Genomic DNA, 16,994 nt, shown 5'->3' with positions numbered 1-16,994 from the left:
GAGGCTCTCGGATCCAAGGAGTTGCTTCAGCGAAAACTCTACATTACATACACAAGCTTGTCTTCGAACTGTTGCAAATCGGTGTCAGTTGCTCAACGTATTCAGGCAAGATTCTAAACTGATAAGCTAATTTTCTCCTTTCCCCCAGCAATGACACTGTGTCAACAATGTGACCACAATTTTTCATCACATATTTTGGTTTGGTATTAAAAACAACTCACGTGTTCATTTATAATGCAAATTTAAGATGTCTGCATGAGTTCTGGGCAGGTCTAAAATCATTGGGTAGTTTGGTCATGTGACCACACACATTTATTTCCTGGTACTGCCATCTTAACACAATGATAACATTAAAGCTCAGAAATGACAGTTAAGTTAAATTTTGAATAGCTCATATTTTTTTTGCACACATCATCATGAAAGGGTTATCTATACCAGTGTTTCCCAACCCTGTTCCTGGAGGCACACCAACACTGCACATTTTGCATGTCCCTCTAATCAAACACACCTGATTCAAGTCATCAGCTTATTAGTAGAGACTCCAAGCAAAGCCACTGGAAGGCAAGCCTGCAATCTTTAGCCAAAAAAGCATGACGGCTAACGCTCTGTCCCCTGCAGTACGCTGGGAACGAGACCAGAGGCTGTTTTTTGAATGGAAGTCAATGGATGAGAGGCTTCACTATGCTGATTAAACAGCTTTTGTGGGGAAATAGCTAATCATTTAATTAATCCGCTGCCTGTTTGCCAATCTTTAGAATGTTTTACACTAAACAATACTTTCGTTGGGAACTATATGTAGATTTTAGCTTGATAAAAATGTATTTTTTTAAGAGAAGGCAGATGGGAATGTTGTGACTGACGTCACTGCCATTACAGGATAGGCTGAGAGGTGACACATGTGATTAAGTCAGCTGTTATGCTTTCTCCAATAGTAAGAGATACAGACCCTCTTATCTCCCCATTATATACAATCTCTGCTCCAAGACCTGAAATGGGTGTGTCAGACAAAGGAGACATGCAAAATGTGCTGTGTTGGTGTGTCTCCAGGTACAGGGTTGGGAAACACTGATCTATGCATACATATTGAAATGATATTAATACATGGAGTCTTCTCTACACCAAACTCGCTCATCTATGTCTTTATGGACCTAGCTTTGTGCACTGGAGTGCAGTCATGTTGGAACAGGAAGGGGCCGTCCTCAAACTGTTCCCACAAAGTTGGGAACATGAAATTGTCCAAAATGTCTTGGTATTCTGAAGCATTAAGAGTTCCTTTCGCTTGAACTAAGGGGCCAAGCCCAACCCCTGAAAATCAGCCTCACACCATAATCCCCCCTCCACCAAACTTTACACTTGGCACAATGCAATCAGGCAAGTACCGTTCTCCTGGCAACCGCCAAATCCAGAATATTCCATTGGATTGCCTGACAGAGACGCATGATTCGTCCACATTTGTGCACCTCACCATGCTTTGACCCTGCTCTGTGATTTTACGTGGCCTGTTCCTAATTGCTTCAACTTTGTTATGATACCACTAACAGTTGACCATGGAATATTTAGTAGTGAGGAAATTTCATGACTGGACTTGCACAGGTGGAAACCTATCACGGTACCACGCTTGAATTCACTGAGCTCCTGAGAACGACCCATTCTATCACAAATGTTTGTAGAAGCAGTCTGCATGCCTAGGTGCTTGATTTTATACACCTGTGCCCATGGAAGTGATTGGAACACCTGAATTCAATGATTTGGAGGGGTGTCCCAATACTTTTGGCAATATAGTCTGTCTGTCTGTCTGTATTTCTTATTTATTTCGGTTTATAATGATTTGTAATAATTACCTTTCAATTTTCTATAATTTATGTAATTTTGTCATCTGCTGCAGAACCTCTGGAGGTAGTGGTGCCCACTGCAATTTCCCTAGAGGTGGCAGCATATGCTGCAGAACCTCACGAGGTGGCAGTGCTCGCTTCAGCTCCTTGCCCTGGTCACTTGCTCAGTCCTCTCTGCCCTGGCTTCCCGATCTGACTCAGTGTTCAGAAGGGGTGTAACGATATGCTCAGGTCATGATACAGTAAGATATAAAAACCACCCAGCACAGCTATGATCAGCTGTCTGGCTGAGATTTTTATGTTTTGTTACGGAAAGGCCATAGCTAATCGTTTGGTTGTCACATGGCCTGCAGTGTGCTTGCGGCATTCAGAAAAGTTGAGAATTTTTCACCTTGATGCGCCTGGAAAACACGCATGCGCATTGCGACCGCGTTGCTTCATTATGAGCACACCTGCCGTGTGGCTACATTTGAAATAACTGACTTGCACGCGGAAAAGACGCAATATGTGAACAACCCCAGAACTTCTTAAAGCAAAGCATCACAAGCATCTTTTGCCTTTCTATGAGCACAGCTCTTGCTGTTGCACTGCAGTGAAAGAAAGCCATGACTTTTCTTAGACTGCCATCATATCGTAAAAGTATCGGCATCACTCTACGATACATATCGTAACATTTTTTGCATTGCGAAATATCGTACTGCGATATATCTTTACACCCCTTTACACCTCCCACCACATAGTCCTGGCCCTCTGTCACGTATCCTGCACCTGCTGTTTCCATCTACTCACCACCAGAGGTCACCTGTTCACCATTAAGAGTTTTTCATGGCAGACACAGTTTCATCGCCAATTACTGCAAACACATATCACCTCATAGCTGATAGTTGTATTTACGGAGCCAGTTCAAGTTGTCTGTGTATATCCTTAGTCTAGCCTGTCTGATTTTACAGTGTTTGGATTATTGTCCACGTACTTTGGATTTTCCTCTCATCTTGCCATTTGGACTCTGTTAGCACCTCTCTTGGACTATTACCTGTTTTCCCTGGATTATTCTCTAGCCTAGCCCTCCTGGATATTGTTTGCCACTGGTCGACCATGCTTGTCCCAGGAATACTCTTTGTCTCACCTGCTTTATACCTGTTTGCTGTTGCCGACCCATGCCTTTTATTTATCACATCTCTGATAATAAAATCAATAAAAGCCAGCATACGGATCCGCACGCCTTGTTTGTTCATTCCGCGACAACATGAACATATTTTGTTATTGGCAAATTTGTTATTTAATTGTTCAGATTATTTATTTTGGTCATACTTCCAGGACACAGAATCTGTGATTAAAAAGTACAGTATCCACCGGTGTGATGACTGACAGCCGCACATTAGGGATGCTCCGATCGATCGGCCCGAGATCGGAATCGGCCGATAATCATATTTTATGACTCGATCGGTACTCACTAACTTGGCCGATCTCACGAACCGATCGCAATTTGATGACGTCAGCGCGTGAGTGTGAGGACGCGCGGGAACATAGCGCTGCAGACATGTCGTCACCTGTGTGGAATTTCTATGACGTTGCGAGAAACAATGAAAAATTCGCGATTTGCCGTGTATGTTCTGAAGAAATCTCTTGTGGAGGAGTATTGTCCAAAACGTTCAATACGACGAACCTGATTCGGCACCTGAGAACAAGCCACCGCGAGACTTATGCTGAATATGAAAAACTGGCAACTGCAAAAAAGGCAACGGTAACAACTAGTAATACGACTCTCACTCAGCCATCCATTACAGACATTCTGAAAAGTTTTTAAGTTAATTCAGACTACTCCATTTTAGGAGATTAAATGTTTATTTTGTCCTCAACATTTTACTATGGGACAGTTTTTAAGTAAACCTAATGAGCTGCATCACACTTATCCGATTTGTTGTTTTAGGACTTTAAATGTATTTTTCTTGGTTATGTTGTCCTGCTAGGACTGGTATTGGACAATGTTTAAGTTAATTCAGACTTCTCCATTTTAGGAGATTAAATGTTTATTTTGTCATCAACATTTTACTATTGTACAATTTTTAAATAAACCTTGTGGGCTGCATAAGACTGCTTCATTTTGTTTGTTTGTTTTTTTCTGTGCAGGAACACCATTTTAAAGGCATATTAAAATATTCACTGTATAATGAATAATTGTTGTGATTTAGTGCATTGTTAAAACTATAGTTGCATTACATACATTACCATAAAAATGGAACAAAAATAAAATAAAGGCAACATCTATAGTATTTTTTTATCTGGAGAAAAGGTGATCAAAGAGCTTACAAATCAGTGAAGCATTGAAATCGGTACTCGGTATCGGCTGATCACCATGACAAGAAATCGGTACTCGGTATCGGCTGCCAAAATCCTGATCGGAGCATCCCTACCGCACATACACCTCAAAACATTAGATTCATCTGCACTGAAGAGCTTTGCTGATACACAACCCATGTAAAGATGATAATTCCTCAAATAACTGCAATTGCAGGTTTCAAACAGGGATGGCGACAAAGAGACAAAACTTTTTGACTCCAGCTTTAAGTAAAATTCTGTCAAACTGATAAGATTTTAGGTTATTTTAATGCATCGGGTTTTAAAGTACATTGCTGTTTTTTCGATTTGATTTTACCGTAAACTACTGTATATATTACTGTTTTTTTCTTCTACTGTTGTGTTCTTACCTAGAAAGGTAGTTGAAGAAGATTGCCCATGCGGAAAGGATGGGATGTTTATGTCTGTTGCTGTAACTCCTGCAAGCAGAAAGGAAAGTGTTAATTTCAACTCAATCCATGTAGTTGTCTGAATTATATTGAAGATACTTTAAGTTTGGTTGCCATAAACTTACAGTTTATTACTGTTAAAAAACATTTTTGGGTGTGCCTTTTTATCTTAAACCTTTAATCCTTTTAACCCAATAGGAACATTCCATAGTGTTCACAGAAAGAGTAAAAGTAACATTGACGCTGTGTTGCAGTGATTTTGCAAGGCACATTTGTTATGGCAATAAATAAATAAATAAAATAAAACAGTGATCAATTAGATCACAAAGCTACTATGATACATTAATAATAATAATAATAAAACACCCAAATTCTGAGGTAAAGAATGTCCAGCTATTTGTTTATTTGCTTTGCTGTGACAAAGTTGCAACACTGAAAATAAGCAAAAAGTTAACACTCTGCATTTGGCAGTTGCACTGGCGATGCCACCTTGCTTTTTCTCTTATCAGTGTTGAAGAGACATAAAATAATCCGTTTTGGACATACAATTAAGAGTTGCATCATTCTAATCTGTGAAATGTCTTCTTTTATTTGTGTACACTCAGAGTAAAAACAAAATGTTGTCCTTTTTGTAAAATAAAAAAAAACTAATGCCGAGTTCAGACTGCACGATGTTCAAAGTAGTCGGGTCACTGTTCTTTTCACACTGCATGACTATCTTAGCCAGCATTCAGTCGCTGCTGTGTTCAAACTGCACGATGGATCGGCGACAGAAGGTTTCACACTGCATGACTTTACAATAGGAAGAATCGCCGACAACTCTGTCTGGGACGCAAACAACGTTTCACAACCAAACATACGCGAGATGTGACAAGGAAACAACGCGATATCACGCAAGACCGGAGTTATTATTATTATTAAAAACGGTAGCCGGCAAAAAGCTTGCCATATTGCCGGTGCGCTGATTTGCAGCGAAAACAAGAAAAAGAAAAGAAGAATATGGAGGAGGAAATGGTTGGGGAGACTGTGGATTGTGTGTTCTGCAATGAGAGTTGGAGCTAAATACATAACTTTTCAATGTGCTGCTGTTGCGGATGGTCAAGCAAAGGTTTGTGCTTTGTTTCTGTTTGATAGAATTGTAATGTTTATCTGAAACGAAGCCATGCTTGCTGATATTGTGGTCTATAACTCCTCCCCGAACTCTCCGCTGCTCTGTATCTTGCTCTCTCATTGGCTGTCGGTCATCGCCAGTGTAGTTTTCAGTCAGAACACTTTTCACACTGCAGGATTTTGAATCGCCGACAGGTCCAGATATTTAGCATGCCAAATATCTCACGGGCGTCGGCAACTCGTCGGCGATTCTCTCAGATCGCGTCTTTGCTTTAGCCCCGATTTTGGCCCGCCGACAGGTTTTGAGAAATCGCCGACAAATGCCTGAAATCACAGGCAAATCGGTGCTCGTTCACGCGAGGGACAATCACGCAGTGTGAATGAGCAAAGACGCGATCTGAGAGAATCGCCGACGAGTCGCCGACACCCGATTTGGCATACTAAATATCAATAATAATAATGTTTGATCACAAATATTTTATATATAAGCACACTGAAATTAAAGAAAGAGCAACCTTGGCTGATACTGTAATATTATTGGTGAAACAGATTTGCAAAGGTGGGTGTTATTTCTGGGAGGACACAGATATCAGACTGAATTCAAAAGAACACCCAAACATGTTAAAGCTGATTGGCTATCACGTCTACCATTGGATGGGTGTGATTCAAGGATGTAAGCACACTTTTGGATGTTTTTAAATTGTTCAGCTTGAGAGTTCTCCTTTTACAGCCTAAATGATTAACTAGGAGAGATCCTGCATTGTCCCAGGTATATTCAGCTATACAGTCTGGCTGGAATGCAGAGCAGAAGCTTCGATTCACAAAATTCTATCAGCGTTGTGATAAATTCTTTTTTTGGGGGTTGCATCATTTGGGCATTAAGGGTTGTTGTACCACTTAAGTTGCGAACTCAGGTCTTGGAGGAGCTCTATGTTTGACATCTTGGAGTGGTAAAGATGAAGTCACTTGCAAGAAGTTTCATATGGTGACTCACCATGCACTGCTTAGGATGTCAGTATGTGCAAAAGATGCCAAAACCCGCAACGCTACATCCTTGGTAATGGCCTGCATTACTGCAGCAAAGGATCCATGTTGACTTTTATGAGCACTACATTTCTGGTTGTTGTTGATGCGGGTTCAAATTGGCCAGAAGTGTTCAGCATGACCTCCACAACCGCCACCCAAACTGTGATGGTTCTTAGAGAACTTTTCATAAGGACTGATGTACCACAACAGCTGGTGAGGGCAATGGTCCTCAGTTTATATCTGATGAGTTCCAGATCTTCCTAAGGAACAATGGAATCAAGCATGTGACCTCTTTGCCCTACAACCCAGCTACAAACGGTTTAGCCGAGAGATTTGTGCAAAGCTTGAAGAATGCACTGTGGGCCATGACACATGAGAAGCTCACACTAAGCCAGAAGCTTCACATTTTCTTGTTTGCATATCGAAATGCAACTCATGTCACCACACAAACACCTGCCATGTTGTTTTTTGGTAGACCCTTACGATCAATTTGCTAAAACCCAATTTGAGCAGAACCATACATGACAGACAGATGAAGCGAGAAAGTTAGAAGTAGGAGAGAGTGTGCTCACTAGAAACTACAGAGGAGATCACAAATGGACACCTGCAAAGGTCAAAGAAAGAACAGGACTGCACTCATATACAATTGAGACTGCACCAGATACCACCTGGAGACAACACATTGATTAGCCGAGGAGATCAAATGTTCCTCTGGAAAGTGGTCCCATGAGTGTTCCATTCACCACTACTGATACTGTTACCAGTCGAAGTGTTAATTAGAGCCATAACCAGGTAAGAGAGGTGTGAATGTGTCCACGGAGGACTGACACAGAATGGGGCAGTTTGCATCACAAAACAATAGAGACAGTACCCCGAATAGATACTTAGCAGATGGCAATAAGCATCAGTTAGCATTTTAGGGTCTTCTCAAAATAAAATCACATGGCATGGTATTGAATAACATTTAATAAAACTCTTCAGATTTGAAATATAAGGTGGTCAGACATGTGGCTTTAGCTGCAGTGCATTTCTTGATTGCTACAAGGCCAACTTCACTTTTATGTCTATAAAGATATTTCATAAAAATAAATTTCTTTAACTAGAGAAATAACTTTACAAAAAATTGAAGCAATTTATTTAAAAAAAAATAATTCTGACAATAATTAGAACTTTACAATAAACTGCAAAGTGTCTTCTTTCAAATGAACCTATGCTTATGCTTTTAGTGCAAAGGGTTCATGATCATGAACTGTATCTGTTTTAGTTTGGGTATGTCATTTCTTGAGAGTTTTTCAAAAAAAAATTGTGCTGGCTAACAAGTTAATTTTTTTGTTTTTTATGCTGTATTATATAATTACACTGGGACACAAACTAAGGAAAGTTTGTAATCTGCAGTAAATGAACACATCCTTCACGAGTTCATGTGCCTATATAATCTTAGCGTAAGTGGTAAACAGATTTGGCTTGCTGTCTGCTATAGAGGGGCTCGGAAAGGATATTCTACTCGAGCTCCAATTGCCCCTCTATAACAGGCAATAAAAAATAGTACAAAAAGGAGGAGAAGGGGAGGAGGAGGGATGCTGAAAGAACTACAGGAAGATGCTGGTTTTATACTTTGGTATAATTGGAAGATTAGATGGGCGGCAACTCGTCGGCGATTCTCTCAGATCGCGTCTTTGCTTTAGCCCCGATTTTGGCCCGCCGACAGGTTTTGAGAAATCGCAGACAAATGCCTGAAATCACAGGCAAATCGGTGCTCGTTCACGCGAGTGACAATCACGCAGTGTGAATGAGCAAAGACGCGATCTGAGAGAATCGCCGACGAGTCGCCGACACCCGATTTGGCATGCTAAATATCAATAATAATAATGTTTGATCACAAATATTTTATATATAAGCACACTGAAATTAAAGAAAGAGCAACCTTGGCTGATACTGTAATATTATTGGTGAAACAGATTTGCAAAGGTGGGTGTTATTTCTGGGAGGACACAGATATCAGACTGAATTCAAAAGAACACCCAAACATGTTAAAGCTGATGGGCTATCACGTCTACCATTGGATGGGTGTGATTCAAGGATGTAAGCACACTTTTGGATGTTTTTAAATTGTTCAGCTTGAGAGTTCTCCTTTTACAGCCTAAATGATTAACTAGGAGAGATCCTGCATTGTCCCAGGTATATTCAGCTATACAGTCTGGCTGGAATGCAGAGCAGAAGCTTCGATTCACAAAATTCTATCAGCGTTGTGATAAATTCTCTTTTTGGGGGTTGCATCATGTGGGCATTAAGGGTTGTTGTACCACTTAAGTTGCGAACATTTTGACAGTTGAACCAACATCACATTGTAACATTGATGTATGTCATTAGTAGGGGTGTAATGATTCACTTGTTTTCTCGATTAATCGATTACAAATCCTGACAATGCATATGCATCGATTTTGAAACGTGTTCATTTTTATGGGCCATTGAAATAAAGTTATGTAGAATCATTAAGAACTAACATAAACTAACATTAACAATGGACAAAAGGTTGTTTTTTGCCCTTACTCTCTGACCTCCTGAAGGTCACGGAGTAATTCGCACCCTGACTAAGACACCTTGGGGGAAGCCTTTCAATAACCCTATGGACGCATATAAAAATGCAGAATCTAATCAAACTGCATCAAAGTTTAATGTGAATCATCTCAAATAGAATTGTTCTGAATGCAAAAATCGTTTTTGTATCTAATCAAACACCTATGAATCGTGAATCGAATTCAACCAAAGATTCACAGCCCTAGTCATTACCATTGAATTTTCGATAAAAGACCATTATTTCAGCATTAATTGTGGGTGCAACAGTGATGTTCATTCAATGCAATTAACATTGGTGCATTAACATTGTTTCAGTGGTTGCTAATACATTTTTAACATTTCAAATTGACAAAATAGCATTGGCTATATTAATAACAGACATGAATGAACAATATCTATAAATTAACATTATCTAGATCAGTGTTTCCCAACCCTGCTTCTAGAGGCACACCAACACAACACATTTTGGAACTCTTCCTAATCCTGTTTCAACTCATCAGCTCATTAGTTGATATTTCAAAACCAGAAATATATGGGTCAGATAAGGGACACATATTGAACCTTATTAAGGAAGAGGATTAGGGCCAAGCAATAATAAAAAAATAAAAACCATCTCGAGATTAAACTTGTTAAATTTCGAGAAAAAGGTTGAGATAAAATGTTGAGAATAAAGTCATTAAATTACGAGAAAAAAAGTTGTTGAATTGCGAAAACAAATTCGTTCAATTACGAATTTGTTCGCATAATATAACGACTTTTTTCTCGTAATTTAACTACTTTTTTCTCGTAATTTAACGAGTTTATTCTCAACATTTTATCGCGACTTTTTTCTTGAAATTTAACGATTTTCTCGAAATGTAACAACTTTAATCTCGAGATGGTTTTATTTGTTTTATTATTGTTTGGCCCTAATCCTCTTCCGTACCTTATAGTAGTAAAGTGTTATCATTAAACAATATTTACTTACCGAATGAGACAAAAAAAAATATCAGCCAGTGTAGGTGCATGTTCAGTAGTGAAAAAAGTCTGAGAGTCTGAGATCCGTCTGCTGTAGGATGAGGATTCACTCTTGGACAGATATCAGTCATTTGGTCATATTTATACACTGTGAGTGAGCAACACACTCTCACTCCCCACCAGTGGCAGAGCCAGGATATTTTCATTTTCATTTTCATTTTTGCTTTTTGCCTCTCATGCCATTTACATTTTCTTTAAGACTTTTGGTTTCACGTTTTTTCACTTTGATGGTCCCTTTAACACATTCTGTTGACTATTAGTAAAGCTGCACCTACATGTCTTCTAACTGTTAGTAGAGTAGTAGACTGGTAGGGTTAGGATTAGAATAAGTTGACAAAAAATGTAGTAGCAAAGTTGCTTTTAGTCAACAGAATGTTCAAAAAGGACCATCAAATTGAGTGTTACCAGCCTTTTATTGCATTAATCAGTTTTCTTGAACATTCAGCCTGTTTCTGTTATTCTGTTTTGTACATTAGTTTTTTCACCTTTTTTTTTTTTTTTTAAGATAATGAAGTATGTAAATACAGCCACCATGAAAAACATAAATATAAAAGCAGAAGAAAGTAATAATAATAATGTAAATAAAATGAGAAGAGAACATTCATTTTGCTAATCCTCAGAAGTTCATCCACCATATCAATATCATATAACCACGGTTTAAATTTCTCTGTAAACATCATACTTACTGTTTAGTGATCATAACTATAAGATCAAGTATCCCAGCAAACATGTCCATGTGGGCCCCATGCCAGTTTTTGATGTGCTGTCACTTGAGCCCTGCTTGGGCAATCCAAATGGGGCCAAGAGAAATTCGTCCATCATCTCCACATGTGCCCTATGTATGTTAGCCCACAGGGGTACATGATGGATCCATAGCAGGCTCTAAGAGGGGCCCATTTAGATGTTCATTATATAGGCTCACATTGGTCGCAAATGGGTGTTAATAATGGGGCAGAGGTTGGCTACACACAAAACCCTTATGGGGCCCGAATCATTGATCACACTGGAGAAAAAATGTTAAAAACTGACTGCCCTAGCAAACTGCCATTTAAGTTTATAAACTAATATTGATAATGTCCAAGTTGCACACCTTCGGGTGAAAGTTGGAAGGAGCCCAGCATGTGGTTTAGGGTTTGACCATGTTGCATGTTGAGCCAAACAGAGACCCCTTTGGTGTAAGCTGGTACTACAGCTTCCTGTTTGTTGACCAGGATGCAGACCTCGGGAATGGTCTGCAGAGCTCCATCTGGAGATGGGGCATAGAGAGCAGTTGGAAAAGGAATCCAGAGAGGAACTAACTGGAAAACTCCAACAAGGTGAAGCTCTCTTAGCCAGAGCAGAGACTGAGCTGAAAGAAAGACACGCTAAAGCCAGGGCCTGTGAAAATCATCTTAAACAGCCCCTTTTTAGAAACAAAGCCTTGGAGTTCGTAGGCCGCTTCGCGTACATTCACATTTCCGCAACAATTATACTCTAACAGAGTCAACTAACTACGTCATTACTTCAGGTTGGATGATTCTGATTGGCTAAGAAAAATAGACAAGATTAGAAATTTTACACATGTGGACAGATAGTAAGAAGCATATCTCCCTTTGTCAAGGTGATGACGAGGGGGACCCTGGATTTAGGTACCGGATGTCCTTTTGAGGACATGACATGGCGTATGCTGGTCTCAAGCAGAATGCCAGTTGTCCAGTACAAAGGGACCTGCGCAAAACCCTTAGCGCACATACACAGATACATGATTCACAGCTTCTTCAAGGTTGAAGTTGATTTGAGCTCTGCTCTGAGCAGGAAACTTTCCCCAAAACATCCTGGTAACATGTTCTTTTCTCTCGGGGAGAGGTACAGAGGAAAATGGATGCTTTAACATATATTTTGAAGAAGTCATTCAAATAATTTAACAGAAAGATATATGTTGATTAATAACTTAAAGGATATATATTGAAGCGGCAGTGGATTCCAGAATCCATCCCTTCAGTTTCCTTCCCAGTCTAGAGGTTAGGAGGGAAGGTGTAATGAGGTTAGTAGATGTGGGAAGAAGGAGGCGGGAACCGGCGAACATTCAACAAAACTTTAATCTCAAAATAAACAAACAAAACGAAAGTAATGCCGGCAGACCCTCGCGGACGTCTGCTGGCCACACAAACATAATAAAACATAAAACAAAGTCCAGGCCTGGTCCTCTCTCGTCCTTCACGGTAGTGGCTCCTCCTTTTATGCTCCCGGAGCTCCTCCGTGAGGGACTCAAGGCCGGTGCGCCTCCCAGGTGAAGCTCATTAACACTCGCGCCACCGGCCTCGCGCCGTTCCCTCACGGCTCTCGCCCGCCCTGCTCGTCACATACCCCCAACGCCCCTCGCAGGCCGGGGGGTACTCCCGAGACTGCGCTCTACTCCCCCCCGGGGCCTGTCTCGGCGGCCGCAGCACCTGGGGGTAAAGACAGACGAGACGAGAGAAAGGAGACGGAAGCAAGGGGAGCGACAGGACGAGAGAGGGGAGAGAGGAAAAAAAAATTCTGGGTCCGGTTCCCCGACACACTGCCGCTCGGTCCTCAGCCTGCCAAGAGGCTCTTCCTTGCGGTCTCACATGCGATGGCACTAGACGCTTGGTGGACGCTTGGCCTTCTGGCGGCCAGCGATGGCTCCTCCGACTGAGGGCAGCCGGCAGCGAGTCCCCCGTCCCCTGCTCCTCCCCTTCATGGCGGACGGCAGCAGGCTCCGGCCCACGGCGGACGGCGGCGACTCCTCCGCTCCCTCTTGGACGGCAGCCACCCCACCTCGTCCCAGGAGCACGGCATCCGGGTCTCCATCCCACCTTTCACTATGCTCCAGCACCACCAGTTCGGGCAGCCTCTCGCGGTCTTCACTCCCGTGCTGCCCGAACTCCGCAGCACCGCGATCCCCCTCAGCAGCGAGGGCTCTCCGTCGGCATGTCCCTCCTTCCTCCTGGGTTTCGGCACCAATGTAACGAGGTTAGTAGATGTGGGAAGAAGGAGGCGGGAACCGGCGAACATTCAACAAAACTTTAATCTCAAAATAAACAAACAAAACGAAAGTAATGCCTGCAGACCCTCGCGGATGTCTGCCGGCCACACAAACATAATAAAACATAAAACAAAGTCCAGGCCTGGTCCTCTCTTGTCCTTCACGGTAGTCGCTCCTCCTTTTATGAGGGACTCAAGGCCGGTGCGCCTCCCAGGTGAAGCTCATTAACACTCGCGCCACCGGCCTCGCGCCGTTCCCTCGCGGCTCTTGCCCGCCCTGCTCGTCACAGAAGGTAACAAAAGAAAATAAGATATGCTAATAAAAAGTAACGCAAGGATGTAAAAATACATGGAGGACACACTTCAGACTCAGAGTGAAAATGTTAAACCACTTTAAGGAAAAGTAAAAATGTTTATTTACCAAAAAGAGCTTAACAAAAAAATATGAGCTAATAAATCTTCAGGAGAGAGTATTTCCTAAAATAATAAACAAAACAGAAGCTAACTAAAGTTTAGAGACTCTAACTTACCCTGCTCAAAAACAAAGAAAAACAACAACAAAAACTTCCCTGAGCTTCCTCTCTGATCAATAAACAGGAGAAAACAATTGTACACAAAAATAAAAAGGCACTCTCTCCCTACATTTCCCATGTAACCAAATATTATTTAGAGTTAAATGATACAATACCTTCTAGTTACCCACACAAGGATAGGCCAGTAAGCAAACTAAGGAATGTTGCTGACACACAGCAAATAAGTATAGGCCCACACCTAACTCAAAGATATAAGCACTTGTTCTCACACAGTGTCACGAATACGGTTCCCGCGGCTCTTCCTCCCGGCCGCCGGAGGGAGCCATCACCTGAACTCTGATCATCTTCCAATTTGGACTACATTACCCATAGGCCCTCATTCCTTGTACTGATTGCACATGCACCTGCACTGCATCACAGTCACACTACTTAAGACACACACACATGCTCACACACCAAGAAGTCTTGATTTGCCTAGGTGATAATTTCTGAGCGTTTTCCTGTGGACTGCTTACCCTTTATGATTCTCTGCTGCCTGCCCTGATCCTTGCCTGTTTCCTGGACTGTGTTCTGCCTGCCACCTGCCCTGATCTCTGCCTGTTGCAAGACCATGTTCCCTTGCTGCCTGCCACGACCTCTGCCTGTCCCTGTTAACGCTATTGCCTTTCCCTTGTTTACACTGTGCTGTGTTTTAAATAAAAGCTGCAAATGGATCCTCATGCTGTTGACCCATCATTACACACAGCATTCACAGGCACAGAAAAATTTTCACTCTAAGGCTGGGGAGAAGTGTTCCTCAGCACAGGATCTTCTGAATTCACCATATATACTGCTCTGCTCAGACTCACGGTGCGTTCCAAATGGGATATATCGCCCTCCGAAGGGCACTTCGGAGTGAAAATAATCATGGACGCCATATTGAAGGGTCGTTCCAAACCAAAGTGCTCAAAACTGGCCACTTCAAAGGGCCCTTCGGAATGAAGGATTTCGAAGGGAACAACTGATGGACACTTCGGGCCCCCATGATCCTTTGCACAGGGAAGTTGTTTGACGTCACAGAATGGGTACAGGAGGTTAGGAGTTCGATTTTAACTATAAAGGTATGTATAATATTTTTCTGTACTACTGTAATATTTATACGAGTTAGATTTGGTACATTATTATGGTCAAAATGACATTGTACTTCAAAAAAAAAATACAGCTCATTTATCAGTCCATTCAAATGTTTCAAATACATAGCCTACATGCGATAAACCTAAAATAAATAAATAAATAAATAAATAATAACGTTAAACAAAAGGCGCAGCTTGCACAATTTATCATCCTTGATTGTCTCGTTAAGATGACGCTGAAGTGAAATAAAGTGATAGTAGAACACTCTGGGATGTAACAACCCCACCACTAAAATTACAGACCATGGTTCAATAAAGTTTCTGTATCACCAACCCAACGGCACCTAAAACCGAGTTCAAACTGCACAATTTTAGCCCCGATTTTGGCTCACCGACAGGTTTTGAGAAATCACCAACAAATGCCTGAAATCACAGGCAAATCGGTGCTCATTCACGCGAATGACAATCACGCAGTGTGAAAGAGCAAAGGCGCCATCTGATAGAATCAGCTATGAGTCACCGACGCCCGTGAGATATTTGGCATGCTAAATATCTATCTAAAGCACAAAAATTTGCTTGACCATCCACAACAACAGCACATTGAAAAGTTATGTATTTAGCTCCAACTGTTGTTGCAGAACACACAATCCTTGTTGTTAGCGTCTCCCCAAACATTTCCTCCTCCATATAATTCTTTTCTTTTGTTGTTTTCGCTGCAAATCAGCGCACAAGCAATTCGTATTTCAAGCTTCTTGCGGGATACTATTTTTAATAATAATCCCATTGTGTGTCTCAATCAGCTCCCTAGTTCAGTAGTCAGGGCACTGATCAGGGTATCAGCCACATTCACTTTCATTATATACTGATTCACGACCTAGGGAGCTAGGGAGCTGATTGAGACGCAGGGCCAGTCTCACGCAAGAACTCCGGTCTTGAACGCGTGATATTGCGTAGTTTCCTTGTCATGTCTCGCGTGTGTTTGGTTGTGAAACGTAGTTTGCGTGCCAGACAGAGTTGTCTGCGATTCTTCCTATTGTAAAGTCATGCAGTGTGAAACCTTCTGTCGCTTGAAATCTTGAAGCTTGAGAGCCCAGCGCAGCAAATGCTGGTTAGAGGAAGATATGTTGGACAGAAAAGTTAGAGGATTAAGGTCTGTATACACAATCACAGGTAGAGCACTACTCCCAAGGTACACCTCAAAATGTTGTACAGCCCACAATAAAGCCAAAGCTTCCTTTTCAATTGTGATATGACAGTTGGCCCTTTGAGAACTTGCGGGAGAAATAAGACACCGTGTTCAATGCCTTGGGCATCTTCTTGAATAAGGAGAGCTCCCACACCAAAGTGGCTTGCATCTACCTGCAGCTTTAATTACAGTTTAAAGTTAGGTGCAGCTAACACAGGGGCATTGCTCAGCAAGTTTTTAGCCGCTTCAAATGCTTGATCACAGTCACGACTCCAGATAAACACTCTCGTTGTGCTAAAGATGACTGTGAGAGGAGCAACTGACATTCCCAGAAATCGGTGAAGCTCACGCTTGTTGTTAGGTTTGTGGAACTTAAGAATAGCTTCCACTTTTGCTTTTATAGGTTTCACCCAGCCATGACCTACATTTTTCCCTAGGTAGGTTACTGTAGCCTTACCTATTTCACACTTAGACAGGTTTAAGGTTAGCGAAGTACGCTTTAACCTTTCAAAATCCTTTCCAAGGTTTTAATGTGGTCTTCCCATGACTTAGTATAGACTACGATATCGTCAAGGTATGCGTCACAATTAGGTACATCACCCAACACAATATGCATCATGAAAAGGAGAGGACAGAATATTCCAGGAAGTAGTCTGGCGTAACGAATGCAGAGATTTGAGCAACACAGGCAGTGAGTGGCACTTGCCAATAACCCTTTAATAAGTCAAGTTTTGTAACAAACCTGTCTGATCCTACCCGATCTACACAATCCTCCATTTAAGGGAGTGGAAAGGAGTCAGACTTCGTCACTGCGTACACTTTGCGGAAGTCAGTACAAAACCGGTATGTGCCATCTGCCTTTGGAACTA

The sequence above is a fragment of the Chanodichthys erythropterus genome, chromosome 3 (assembly GCF_024489055.1).
Source record: "Chanodichthys erythropterus isolate Z2021 chromosome 3, ASM2448905v1, whole genome shotgun sequence".
Taxonomy (NCBI): domain Eukaryota; kingdom Metazoa; phylum Chordata; class Actinopteri; order Cypriniformes; family Xenocyprididae; genus Chanodichthys; species Chanodichthys erythropterus.
Note: the sequence above shows the minus strand (reverse complement) of the source record.